General features: G+C 36.7%; 1 protein-coding gene across 10 annotated transcripts in view; it reads left to right on the top strand.

The window, feature by feature from the left end:
* Positions 1 to 12893, top strand: part of LOC150104358 (intermembrane lipid transfer protein VPS13A-like) — a 2072875-nt gene that overhangs the window by 1258975 nt on the left and 801007 nt on the right. The window lies entirely within an intron of this gene.

Genomic DNA, 12893 nt, shown 5'->3' with positions numbered 1-12893 from the left:
ACACGACTATATTGTCATTCCTGCTAATAATTTTAGATATATTGTTTTTCCCACTTGTATGAACAACAAATCACTATAACCACTATCAGTATAGCCAATTTCAGTAGCCGTGGTAATGACATGTCAGAAACAAGTGAATACCAGCAAAAAAAGATGAGTAGCATGATTTTGGAAAATGAGCATGATGTGAGGATGAATAGGATGAATATAACATTAGAGAGTGTCGTAAATTTGGAGTATGGTGATGGTTAGGTGGGTGAATGTTGAGTATGAATAGATTATTTGGAGAGGGAGAGATATACTAAGAGAACTGAAACGTGAAAAATGAGTTCAGAATTGTGAGGGAAGATATTACGAGATGAGGAAGGCAAAATGATAGGAAGTGAACAAGAGTAGGAATGAGAGAGAGTATTTTAAGAATGATAGAATGAGAGAGAATAGGAGAACCAATGGAAGTGAGGGAATCAGAAGGTGAAATAGTACAGTAGTGAGAGATGGAAGGTTATCGGGACTGAAAGGAAAGTGTCTTGAAGGAAATAGAGTGAGGAATTCAGGTCAGCAAGGAATTAACAAAGCAGTGGGAGATGTATCAAGTAAGTGAGGTGAAAGTGGGTATGGGGTGATTGTTGTGTGGATGTTGCCGACCTGGTTGTCCGAGTGGTCAGCATATCTGCTCTCCAGTCAAAAGACTGTGGGTTCGAATCCTGCTGTGGGCATGAATGTTTGTGATTGTCTGTGAAAATACTAGCAGTGTTGATAGTCGGTAGATGGTGGCGTAGATGATGATGGTAATTGTGGTTCATTGTAGTTGGTGGATTGAGTGAAGTAAACAGAGAGTTGTAGGGTAGATGCCCTCCCTCGATAAGTCTTTGGACTCCCTGGCGGTGTTACTTAATAATAATGAATAAACTGAGAGGTAGCGTGAATCGGGTGGCAAGAAATCTGAGGTTATCTTCCTTGTGGTAGTGCAGTAGAAGAGTGTTAGAGGGCAGATAGTATGCATGTTACCTAGGTATGTTAATGCAGAGTTGAGGTGAAGCGCATCGTGATAGCAAGAATGTGTCATACGAAACACTTCAGTTATGTGGATGTCTGGAGTGCTTTTCAGGGTAGAAGAGAGCAGTATGTGAGAGATAAACTGCACTTCAAGAAGGAAGGACATATATGAAGAAAATATTGTCCTCTGGGCAAGTCACAGTATTAGGGCAGGGAAACTAAAGTTGCCAAAAGTGGATGGTAGTAGGGTAGCCTCTTGTGGGAATAATCCCTTGGGAGATGCTGTAATGCAGATTCAAATGAAGTCTGGAGGAAATAATAATTAATATAAAAATACTGACAATGCATTAATGTTTCTTTATACAAATGCTAGGAATGTCATGAATAAAGGAGAATTGGTGGCTTTGATATTTTCAGTCTGTCCATGATTATTGAGATCAGTGAAATACAGTTGACAGAAGATGATATCCTGGCAGAAATAGAAGTAGACGGGTATAGCATATTTTGGCAAGTGAAGAAAGTCAAATGGTAGTGGAGCATTACTTATGATAAATGATGGGTTGTATCCTCTTAAGGGAGAAAATTTGGATGGAATTGGCATTAATGAATTTGAGATTGTGAGGTGGAGGTGGGCAGAACAGGATATTTAGTGGGATGTTGCAATAAGCCAGGGGGAAGACAGATGGTGAAAAGTATGGGATGTTTAGGCAATTGTGTTTGACAAGTGCAAAATAGGTGGTCCTTATGGGAAATTTTATCTATAGCAGCATAAATTTGGAAGAGGAGTCATGTAGGATTAAGGGAATGAACTTTTGGATTCTTGATGGACTAGTCACTTGGACTGTGTGAGAGATAGACTGCACTTCAAGAAGGAAGGACATATATATTTCAAGTGTGAATGAAACAGAAGTATTAAGGAGAAAGGAATGTATATGCAATTATAAGACAAGTGATTTTAATATTCTTAAAAGTCAGGTTTGGGCAGGTACATGGATAAAAGAAGATATACTCTCTTATAAAAAATATCCAGATGTCTACTCTTTGCAGCTCTCAATCTAATATATCTAGAAGAAGGGCTATAATTGATAATGAGTCAGTGAGAAGATTATGCAGAAGGAATTGTGTGCAGTTTTCAGATGTGTGGAGTGAATTTCATGGATGTAAGGACCTGTATATTCCTGATGGACTGCATATAAATGATTTTGGAGTTAGGTTTTTGGAGAAATTGTTGTTCAGTGAGAAGTTGGAAGTGCAAAACCAGGGAAACTATAGATATTGAGGGCGGGCATTCAATCATGTGTCTAGCCACCCCTTAGAGAGATAAGTATGCGTACAGTAATAATTATGAAGAGCTTATTACAATTTATCAGGTTTCAAATCTGAATGGGCAGGTAACGACATTATGTAAGAATAACTGTGAGCCCATGAGGAAGTTGAAATGTATTTACATGAATGCTCAAATTATCAGAAAGAAAGGAGAGGAGTTCTTAGCATTGGTCAACTCAACTTGGCCAAAAGTTATTTGCATCAGCGAGATCTGGTTGTCAGAGAATGATGTACTTTCAGGGATAGGATGTAGCAGATATTGTATTTTCAGAGAAGACAGAGGGAATAGAGACAGGAAGAGGGTTATTATTAATGATAGCTGAAGAATTCAACCAACAAAAATAGAATAAAGGAAGACTGTAGATCTGATGGAAATAGTTCATTTGAGATTGTCTGGAGATAGAGGTCAATATGATAAAATATATTGTTAGTTGCTGCTATAGATCTCTAGTTCTTGAAGATGTGGACAACATGCATCTGCAGATGAGCATGATGAGTGCAGGCCAAGCACATGGGAAACTTCAACCATGGTGATTGGAAGGAGGAAAGGGCACATAGCAAAATGGAATTTATATAATTACTTAGGGATAATCACCTGAATCAACATGTGATGGAAGGGATCAAGGGCTTGAGTGTGTTGGATCTAGTAATAGTATCAGAAGAGATATCTATAACTGAGGTAGCGATTCTACCTTGATCAAGGAAAGTGAACATGTAGTCTTATTCTGGGAGGTAGCTTAACATGTGGAAATTTCAGTCAAGAAAGGGTTTCTGCAGAACTACAAAGCTGGTGATTATGACCAACTTAGGAGGCAACTTGGATCAGTGCATGGTGTAAGAAACTACAGTATGGTGGAAAAAAAAAAAAAAAAAAACAGTACTGAATGACTACAATGATATATCGTATGTCAAAGTTCAGTACTATTTTCTTTTGTGCCATATCATACATGGAATTAATGTCATTAGTCCATGGGAAGTGGTCAAGGATTTTTGAGCAAGGCAGTATCAGAGCAGGGCCAGGAGGATAAACTGAGTAGGGATTAAGTGGATGACTAGCAATATAAAGCAGGAACTGCAAAAAAAGAAGAAAGCATTGTTGAAGGAATATAAACAAGCTGATCAGCATACCCATGAAAAGTATAAAACACAAGCAAGAAGGATAACTAGTATGGTAAGGGAGGCTAAATCATAGTTTGAGAGAAAAATAGCTAAGCAGGTCAAAGTAAATCCAAAAGAGATTTTTTGCCATGTAGCAAGTAAGAGAAAGAATGACTATGGAAAGATAACTTTACTCAGTGCTGATGTAGGAAAGTGACAGAAGCAGAAGAAATAGCTCAGTTACTAAGTTATCACTTTGTAAAGTTGTGATAGACACAGCATATATGAGCTGGAGGTACTCAGTATACTGAAAATTATCAATGTGAATAGGTGGGTCTGGACTCTATATCTGCTCATGTGCTATCAGAATTTGTAAGTGAACTGGCAGTGCCTCTGATGAAGTTGCTTAATCTGAGTCTCAGCTATGGCAAGGTTCCAAGGGAGTGGAAAGGGGATAAGATAGTTCCTTTACATAAAGGTGGCTCCAAGACAGAAGTAGCAAATTACAGACCAGTTAGTATCTCAGGAATGGTGATTAAATTAGTGGAAAAGTTGGTTAAAAGTAAAATTCAGGAATTGGTTGAGGCTATAATCAAAGGGGTATAAGGGAGAATGTAAATGGCATGCATTGGCAAATTAGCAAGGATGAGCAGGTGAAGTAATTATTATAGGAGATTTCAACTATCACACATAGATCAGGAGGAGGAGGAGGAATGGTCACAGGGAGGAAAGGAAATGGAATTTATACAGCTGCTGAAAGATAATTACCTGAGACAGCTTGTAATGGAGAAGACACAAAGTATGAGGTTGACTGGACCTGATCATATCTTCAGAGAACTTAACACTAGCCAATCTAGATATGCTGCCTCTTCATGGGGAAAGCAGTCACTTAGTCTTGACCTAAGAGATTGCAGGTATGTAGAATTTTTTGCTAAGAAGGGGTATATGTAGAATTATAAAGCAGGTGATTATAACAAGCTGGGGAGACAGCTTTCAGCAGTATCATGGCATAAGAATTTGGAAGAGAGATGTTTGTGCTGCATAGGAGGTGGTCAAGGGATGTTTGAAGAAAGTATCAGAATGTATACCCAGATTCAGAAGGATAAATCAGGTAGGAGTTAGATGGATGAATAGCTTCATAATGAAGTTATTCATTCATCCATTAAGCAGGAGTTGCAGACAAAGTAAAGGTTGTGGGGAGGATCATAAAGTAAAAAGGTGATCAGCAAGCCCATGAGCGGTGCATAGCACAGACAAGAAGAATGATATGTATAGTACGGAAGGCTAAGGCTAATTATAGAGAAAATTAGCTGATAAAAGTAACTACAGGAAACCGATCAGAACTTGGGCATGATTGTGGACAGGGAGTCAAAGTTTAGAGGATATACTGTGAATGTAACCAAAACAGCAAATCAGATTACCATGTGGTTGAAGAACAAACTGTCAAGCAGGGATACAGAAGTTAATGTTCTGCTGTATAAGGCTTTAATAATACTGCACACAAATCTGGATGATTGGATTCCATGTGGATGAAGAAGAAGTGGAGAGGTGAATGGCAAAGATTGTGGCAGGTATGGAATGCTCTCTACGAGAACAAACTGATGGTCTGTGGGCTTTAAAAATTTGCTGGTAGGCAAAAAACAGGAGACATTATAGACACATATAAGTTTTTAATGGGATTTTATAGTATTGACACTGAATAGTTTTTTCAATACATGGCAGGAAGGGATTGAACAAAGGGTCGCAAGTGGAAGTGTGTGTGTGGTTAACAAGTATGTTAGGCATGGAATTTTTGCTTGGATGGTGGTGGTGAATGGGTGGAATGCATTGCAATAGCTGGTTGTGAATGCTTCATCAGTGAATTAGTTCGAGTAGAGGTATGATATGTATTATGTGAATATAATGGATCTCCTGCAATGAGTCTTCTGACTCCATTGAGATTTCTAAACAACAATAATAATCAATAATAATAATATATTTAATGATTTATTATAATATATTTATAAAATTTATATAATAATAATTATAATAAATGATACATGAAATAATCTGAAAGGGGATATTAATTTGTTTGCTGATGATACAAAGTTGAATAGGGTAATAATTAATCAAGATGATGTAGAGTGCTTGCAGAATGATTTTAATAGTCCTGACAGCATGGACAAAACATAATGGAAGGGGGTTATTATTATTGATTGAATATAGGCTTCTACATTCAATCAATATGGGTTGGATGTTGATTGAATGTAGAAAAGTGTACAGTTATGCACTTTGGAATACAGCTGTGTTCGACATTGAGGGAACTGTATTATAAGAAAATGATGAAGCCAGGATTTTCCAAGTATATAGATAGAGAGTTGAAGTTTAGAGGGAACATTGCTAAGGTAGTCAGGGTAGCTCACAGGATTACTTGGTTATTGAAGAACACACTAACAAAAAAGTGGAAAGGGATGTTATTATTAATGAGGGTGCTGTGTAAGCATACAAACAGGCATGGTTATATCGCTGCTCACGTTTCTTATAGTTTTAAAGTAGTTCTAACTCCTGTTTCTAATTTGAAAGTGTTCCCAAGTAACTCTACTTGCCACTCTGAAAACAGCGATATAAAATTCACTGAAATTGGCTAAGAAGAAACCAAATTTTGAAGTGCTGAAAAGTGAACAGAGAGGACTGTGATCAACAACAAGCAAAGAACAAAGGACGTCACCATCTTTACAGTCACACTACAGTTGCTCAAGGGAAGAAATGTGAGTCATGAAGTGCATCAAATGCCTGAAGGATTTATCGTATGAAACAAATCATATAACCTGTAGGAAATGACATAGGAATCTACACTTTACATGTGCTAACCTTTCAGAAACAACCTGGCAATGTAAATCCAATGCAACACACAAGGAATGGAAGTGCCTACTCTGTAGGGAGAAAAAAAAGAAATGCACCTAAGGCAGCCACATACGCGCAGCCGATTATACTAGAGGCAAAATCAGACAACGAACTGAACAGACAAAAAAAACACAGGCGAGTTCTATAATTTGAAAGTTTTAAATATACTAATAGAAAACAGTTTAGAGACTATAAGAACCATCTGAGTAGATCTTGTGCAAGTCCTCTTTGAGTGAACAAATAACAATAAAAACTAGCGAATATGAGGATTTGATCAAACATAATAATTAAGCAGTGAAAGAAGTCTTGCAAACAGTAAAAGACATTAAAATCAGCATTAATGCACTGACAGGCAATACAATTTGATGAAAGAGACATCCGAACTCCTTCAAGCACTTAATTCCCTAAAATACAATAGGAACGTTTAAATCAGCAACAATATAAAGAAGATCTTGTTATAAACGGTCTTCCTGAAACTGCACCTACAAAAAACCTCAGAGACTAAGTTTTAAAATTAGATCATGCAATCGACATCCTTCTACAGCATAACATTCAGACCGTAAATCGGATTTCCAGGAAGAGCAAAAAACAAGGCTTGCCATGACCCGCGCCAGTCATAGTTTGCCTTACAAGCAAGTCCATAAGAGACAATCTCATAAAAGCCAGCAGACAGAAAAAACCAGTTGCAAGGACTTGAACACAATGCAAGAAATACGCCAATCTTCCTATCGGAATATTTAACACTAGTCAACTAGGATCTGTTGTACCAAGCAAGAAAAGCAAAAACAGAAAAATATTACCAGTTTTTGTGGATCAGAGATGCCAAGATATTCTTGAGGAAGTCACAAACTTCAAAGCTGATACAAATTAAAAGCTCAGAAGACATAGAAAGGCTGCCACAGTGAAAAAAAAAGTCTCCTAATTAGTTCAAAAAGAAGACCACAATGAAAATGAATGTGAACCATCAAGACAGATGCAATAACACCAGAATATATCGGCAATTTCATTTTGATCAGACCTTTCAGCTCATTCATTTGACCTCTCAAACATCAGCCTACTTCCAACACAGCAATCACATTAATAAAAGATATCTGACCAGTGTTATCCTCAAATAAGCTTACTAAAAAGCTTTGAGGATGCAAGCTGGGACATTACATTTCAACTGAGATCAACAGAAAGAAAGAAAAAATCCATTTATTGCATTGAAGTTTTGCAGTTACAATGCTTAAATACATTAAAAGCAACAAATGTAAAATATATATAACTTATTGTATAGTATATATATAACTTAATTTATATATATATATATATATATATATATATATATATACTATAAATACTGTTAAAAAATGTAATCTTATTCAACTACAACTATAAATTACCATCTACAGTAACTGTTACTACTATATTATACAAAAAAAGGGAAGGTTACAAGAGCAGAAGATGAGGGAAAGGCATATATACTGCCATTTTCTTGGATTTAGCGAAGGCATTTGACAGGGTGCCACATGATAAGCTGATATTTAAGTTACAGCACATGGGTTTGGATGTCAGGTTGGTCAACTGGATTCAGGATTGGCTGTCTGGATAGGTATTAGAGAGTTCTGTATGTTGGGGCAGTTTCAAGGAGGTAGAGGGTTCCCACAGGGCTCAGTACTGGGACCTATATATCAATGACATTGTCAGTGGATTGCAGTGGGATATTCAGTTGTTTGCGGATGATGTGAAGCTGGGAATGGTTATTAGTAATAGTGCAGATGTGGTAGTCCTGCAAGAGGATTTGAATAAGCTAGACAGATGGGCAAATGAATGGAGGTATCAGTTTAATGCAGCAAAATGTAAGATCTTGAGGTTTGAGACACATCAATGGGAGGTTGCATACTCTATTGGAGGAGCTATACTGGAGGAAGTAGGAGAGACAAGAGATCTAGGGTTGATGATTGATAGAAACCTGACATTCAGGGGACATATTGCAAAAGTTGTGAAGGTAACACAGAGGATTTCTGCGATAATGAGAAGGATGCTGACCTCTAGAGATAAAAGAGTTATCATTCCATTGTATAAGACCCTGATCAGACCACACTTAGACTATTGTTCTCAGATTTGGTCCCCAGGATTTGAAGGGGATAAATTAACTGTGGAAAGGGTACAAAGGTGGATAATAAAGATGGTTTCAGGACTGTACAATTGTAGTTATGAGGATTGCCTGAAGGAATGTGGACTGCAGACATCAGTTTTAAACTGAGAGGTGGTTAAGGAAACTATGAGCAAGAGGGTGAGGAGTGGTTTCTTTACATGAAGGTTGATTGAACCATGGAATGCATTGCCTAATAGAGTGGTGAGAGCGACAATGGTCAATGAGTTTAAGGAGTGGTATGCTGGACTTTGTGTTTCCTAGGAGGGACATCCCACGATGAGTCTTTTGACTCCTTGGATGCCTGAATAATAATAATAATATATGAAATTCATTGTTAAAAAAACAACTAGAACAACATGTTTTGTTAATGTATAATATATATAATCATAATTTTAATAACAAAAAATCATTGAATTAAAAAAAAATACTATTATTGTTATTATATGTATGTAATTTTTAAATATTGTAGTTTCTATAATTTTATAATCTAATTTTTATATGTATGTATGCAAGACATAATAAAGTGTTTTTTTAAAAAAAATAAAAAAAAATAATTTCACACCTCCAGGGAATCCAAGGACTCATCGAGGGAAGGCACCTGCTCTACAACTCCGTCTCCACCCTTCAATCGCCAACTGACTGCAACTGCACCAACACCATCTACAGCCAACCACCACTGGTATTTCCACAGCCAATCACAAACATTCATGCCCGCTGCGGGTTCGGATATGAGAGGTGGTTATGATATATAAGATTATGGTATATAAGGGTGGATGTGCTATCCACTCGGCCAACCTGGCCAGCTATTTATCATTCCTCTTTATAAACTCTTCATACCACCACATCTGAATTACTGTGCTTAAGTCTGGTCACCTGGGTTTCATGGGAATAAAGATGTGGTGCAGACGATCCAGAGGAATATGACCAAGATGAGTGGTTTATGGATTGCAAAAGTTGGTTAATGGATGAAAAAGGGGGAATATGATTGAATATGAAACATTTAAGTTGTTTAAAGGATTTTATAGGATTGATGCATCAGAAATCTTTCAACACTTGACTAGAGGTAGTAGAACTAGAAATCCCTGGAAGTTGGGTAAGAGTGTTATTAGCAAGGGCATGAGGACTAGATTTTTTGCTTGGAGAGTTGTGAATGAGTGGAATGGGTTGCCTGTGTCAGTTTTAAGTGCTTCATCTGTTAATGGTTTCAAGAAGAGGTACAATAGATGTTGTGTTGATAATTTGAGTCTCCAGTGATGAGTCTTAGGACTCCATGGAGGTGCCCATGCAATAATAACAATAATATTAAATTATTATTATTATTATTATATATTAGCCAGTATGTGTTGGCTTGTTATATGTAGTGACGGATAAACCTGCTTGAGGGAAAATGTGTCACAACCACCAAGAAAGGAAGTGTTATTCGATTTTCAGTTTCAATGGCAAATTATGTGCATTTATATTTGTTTGTTCAGGTGGTTGAGTAAGGTTTTTGAAAGTTTGGTGGGCATGTGGCCAAATGAGAAAACGTCATGTAAATGAAGGAAAGCAATATCAGGAAGTTTTTTTTTTTTGAGTGTCGCAAGCTAATGTAGCAGTCGTTTTGAGTTATGCTAGAAAAAGTGTTTTTAAATTGAGGTATAGTGAGGCTTTTGTCTCAAATTGTGTTCAGTTGTGTTTCGGTTGAATACAAGTGTCCTTCAGTGCTGTTGTTGTAGAAACTTTGTTGTTTATATTGTGTTTTCGCTACTTGTTTGTTGCACTGCTTCAGCTTCTAAAGGTGGCATTCACAAAGAGATGTATATTGGCAGCATGGAGGACTTCTGTACGAAAGTCTAGCTCTGCCTTGGATTTTTCGCAGTGGATGCATAGCTGAAACTGCTATAATTATGTTCCAAGGAATGTGAAGGATCTGTGAACTGTTTAGCTGAACAAGAAGAATGAAAATGTTGATGTATGTAAGAAGTGTCTAGATGGACTAGAGTGATTGGGAATGGAAGCAAACGTCGGGACCATAGCAGAAGAACTTTGGCAGGAGTTCATGAAAATGAAAAGCAAGCTTCATCTCCTGTAAGAGGAATTGGAAGTGTTCAGTAAGGAGGTTCAGGATATGAAGACTGAGTTAAATGTGTTGAAATAGAGAAATTAGGATTATGGAGATTACTTTAGCTGAAATAACTAGAACAGGTTTAAGGAAGGGAGAGTCTTTGGTGAATGATGACGTAATGAATAGTATGGAAGTGATTGGTAGTCAACACAATGAAAGCACACAAGGTCTAGAAAAAATGAGATGTTGTGAAAGTGAGGGAGTAAGTAAAAGAGTGTTGAAGGAAAGTAATGAAACTGGGAAAGTCATAGAAAATGAGGCCATGTGTGATGCTTGTTTGAGTTTGAATGAAGTTATGAGTGGTATAATATATGGTCATTCAATGATTAAGGGTATGGAGAGTGGTATGCCTGAGGAGTGCTTGTCTGGCAGAACAATAGAGACAGTGACTTTAGCAATAATGAGAGGGTATGATGCAGAAAAGATGATAGTTATGATGGGTACAAATGACCTGAGTGGTAGTATTAATTGGGTAGCAAAAGATTTAAGAACATTGTTAGATATCATGAAGAAGAAAAGTGTCAAAGGGAGGATTGTGTGTGCTACCTCATTTTGACAATTATGAGTTAAGTAGAAAAGCAATGATAACGAATGATAAGATTGCAAAGAATATGCAAAAAAAAAGCGGTCTGGAGTTTCTTGTTGTCTGGAGTGTGTTTGAAGGCAAAAGACAGCTGTATGCAAGAGATGGGTTGCATCTGAACATGGAAGGTCATAAGTGTTTGAAGAAGTTACTGTTTTCTGAACAAGTTGAAGTAATTGGGCAGGGAAACTAAAATTGAAAAGGTTGAGTGTTAGAGGGAGAAACTTATGCAGTGAATGTATATTTGTTGATCTTTTTTGTGGAATAATTTGAAGAATAGAGTGGATAAAAATCAGCATGGGACTACTGAAATTAGTAGAATGTATATCAGTTCTAAAGCTGGTACAAAAATGAAAAGGAATCTGCAATTTTTGTATACTAATGCAAGAAGCATTCTAAATAAGAGGGAAGAATTTTTGGCATTAGTCAGTGTAATCTCACCAAAAATTGTAAGCATTAGTGAAACTTGCTGTCAGCAGAAGATGTGGTTATTGGAATTGAATGTGATGGGTGCAGTATTTTCAGGGAGGATAGAGAAGATAGAACGGGGGGGGATACTGTTGATGATAGCTGACGAGTTGCAGCCAAAGAAAGTAATATATCAAGAGGATAGACGTGTGAATGATAGTTCGTTTGAGGCGGTCTGGTGTGAAATAGTTACCAATGCAACCAAATATACAGTTGGTTGCTTTATAGGCCAGCAGGGTACAGGGGGTGATATCGAATTCATGCATCAGCAAATTAGTGCAATGAGTGCTTAGTGATTATTGTGGGGATTTTAATTATATTGATATCAATTGGAAGGAGGAAATCTCACATGGCAAAAAAGGAAATGGAATTCATACACCTTCTAAGAGATAATTACTTGAAACAGCACATGACTGAATTGACTCGTGATGTGAGAGTGTTGAATCTGGTCATAGGTTCAGAGGACATATGCATAATCTATTCAATACATATATTCAATCTATTCAAGTCTTCCTGTAAGGCCACAACATCTTCACTACACTTCATGGTTTGTCCCAACTTTGCATCATCTGCAAACAACTGAATATCTCCATCCAAATCTTCGCCTATATCATTAATATACAAGTTAAACAGCAATGGACCTAAAACAGACCCTGAGGCACTCCACTAGTGACTTTCCTTTTCCTGGATATCGCTCCCCCATACACAACTTGTTGATACCTATCAGATAGCCAGTCTCCAATCCAATACACCAATTTAATATACAATCCCATCTGCTCTAGTTTGACTGTCAACCTATCATGAGGTACTCTATCAAAATCCTTTGCGAAATCCAAGTATATTACTGTGTATCCTTTTCCTCTGTCCAAGGAAGTAGTTACTAAATTATCTTGAATAAAATTCTTGGAAATCAAAAATGCCTTCAACTAAGTGTAATTTATCTAAATTAAGAACAAAATGAACAACAAAAAAAAGATTCTAACATTCCTACTTTACAATATTTATTTGAAATATATGTTAGTTTCTTGAACTTCGTGATGTTATTTTTTATTTATTTACTTTTTGTTAATGGCAAAAATCATATATTACAGTATGGATATTTTTCTTATTTGTCTTCCCATTAATAACAAACTACGTATACAATACAAGGACTCGAAATATAAAAACATATTGTATATATTTATTAATTACAACATCCTGTTTAAATTAGAGCTACCTTATGTATTATATGGAAATTCTCACTTCTGGCTATCAGTACTGTTGGCTCTGAAAGGCAACTATAAACATGAATTAATCCA

Source organism: Typopeltis vanoorti, chromosome 8, assembly GCF_054136105.1.
Source record: "Typopeltis vanoorti isolate ZY-2024b chromosome 8, IOZ_Tvanoo_1.0, whole genome shotgun sequence".
Lineage (NCBI taxonomy): Eukaryota > Metazoa > Arthropoda > Arachnida > Uropygi > Thelyphonidae > Typopeltis > Typopeltis vanoorti.
Note: the sequence above shows the minus strand (reverse complement) of the source record. Positions and strands in the feature narration are given on the sequence as shown.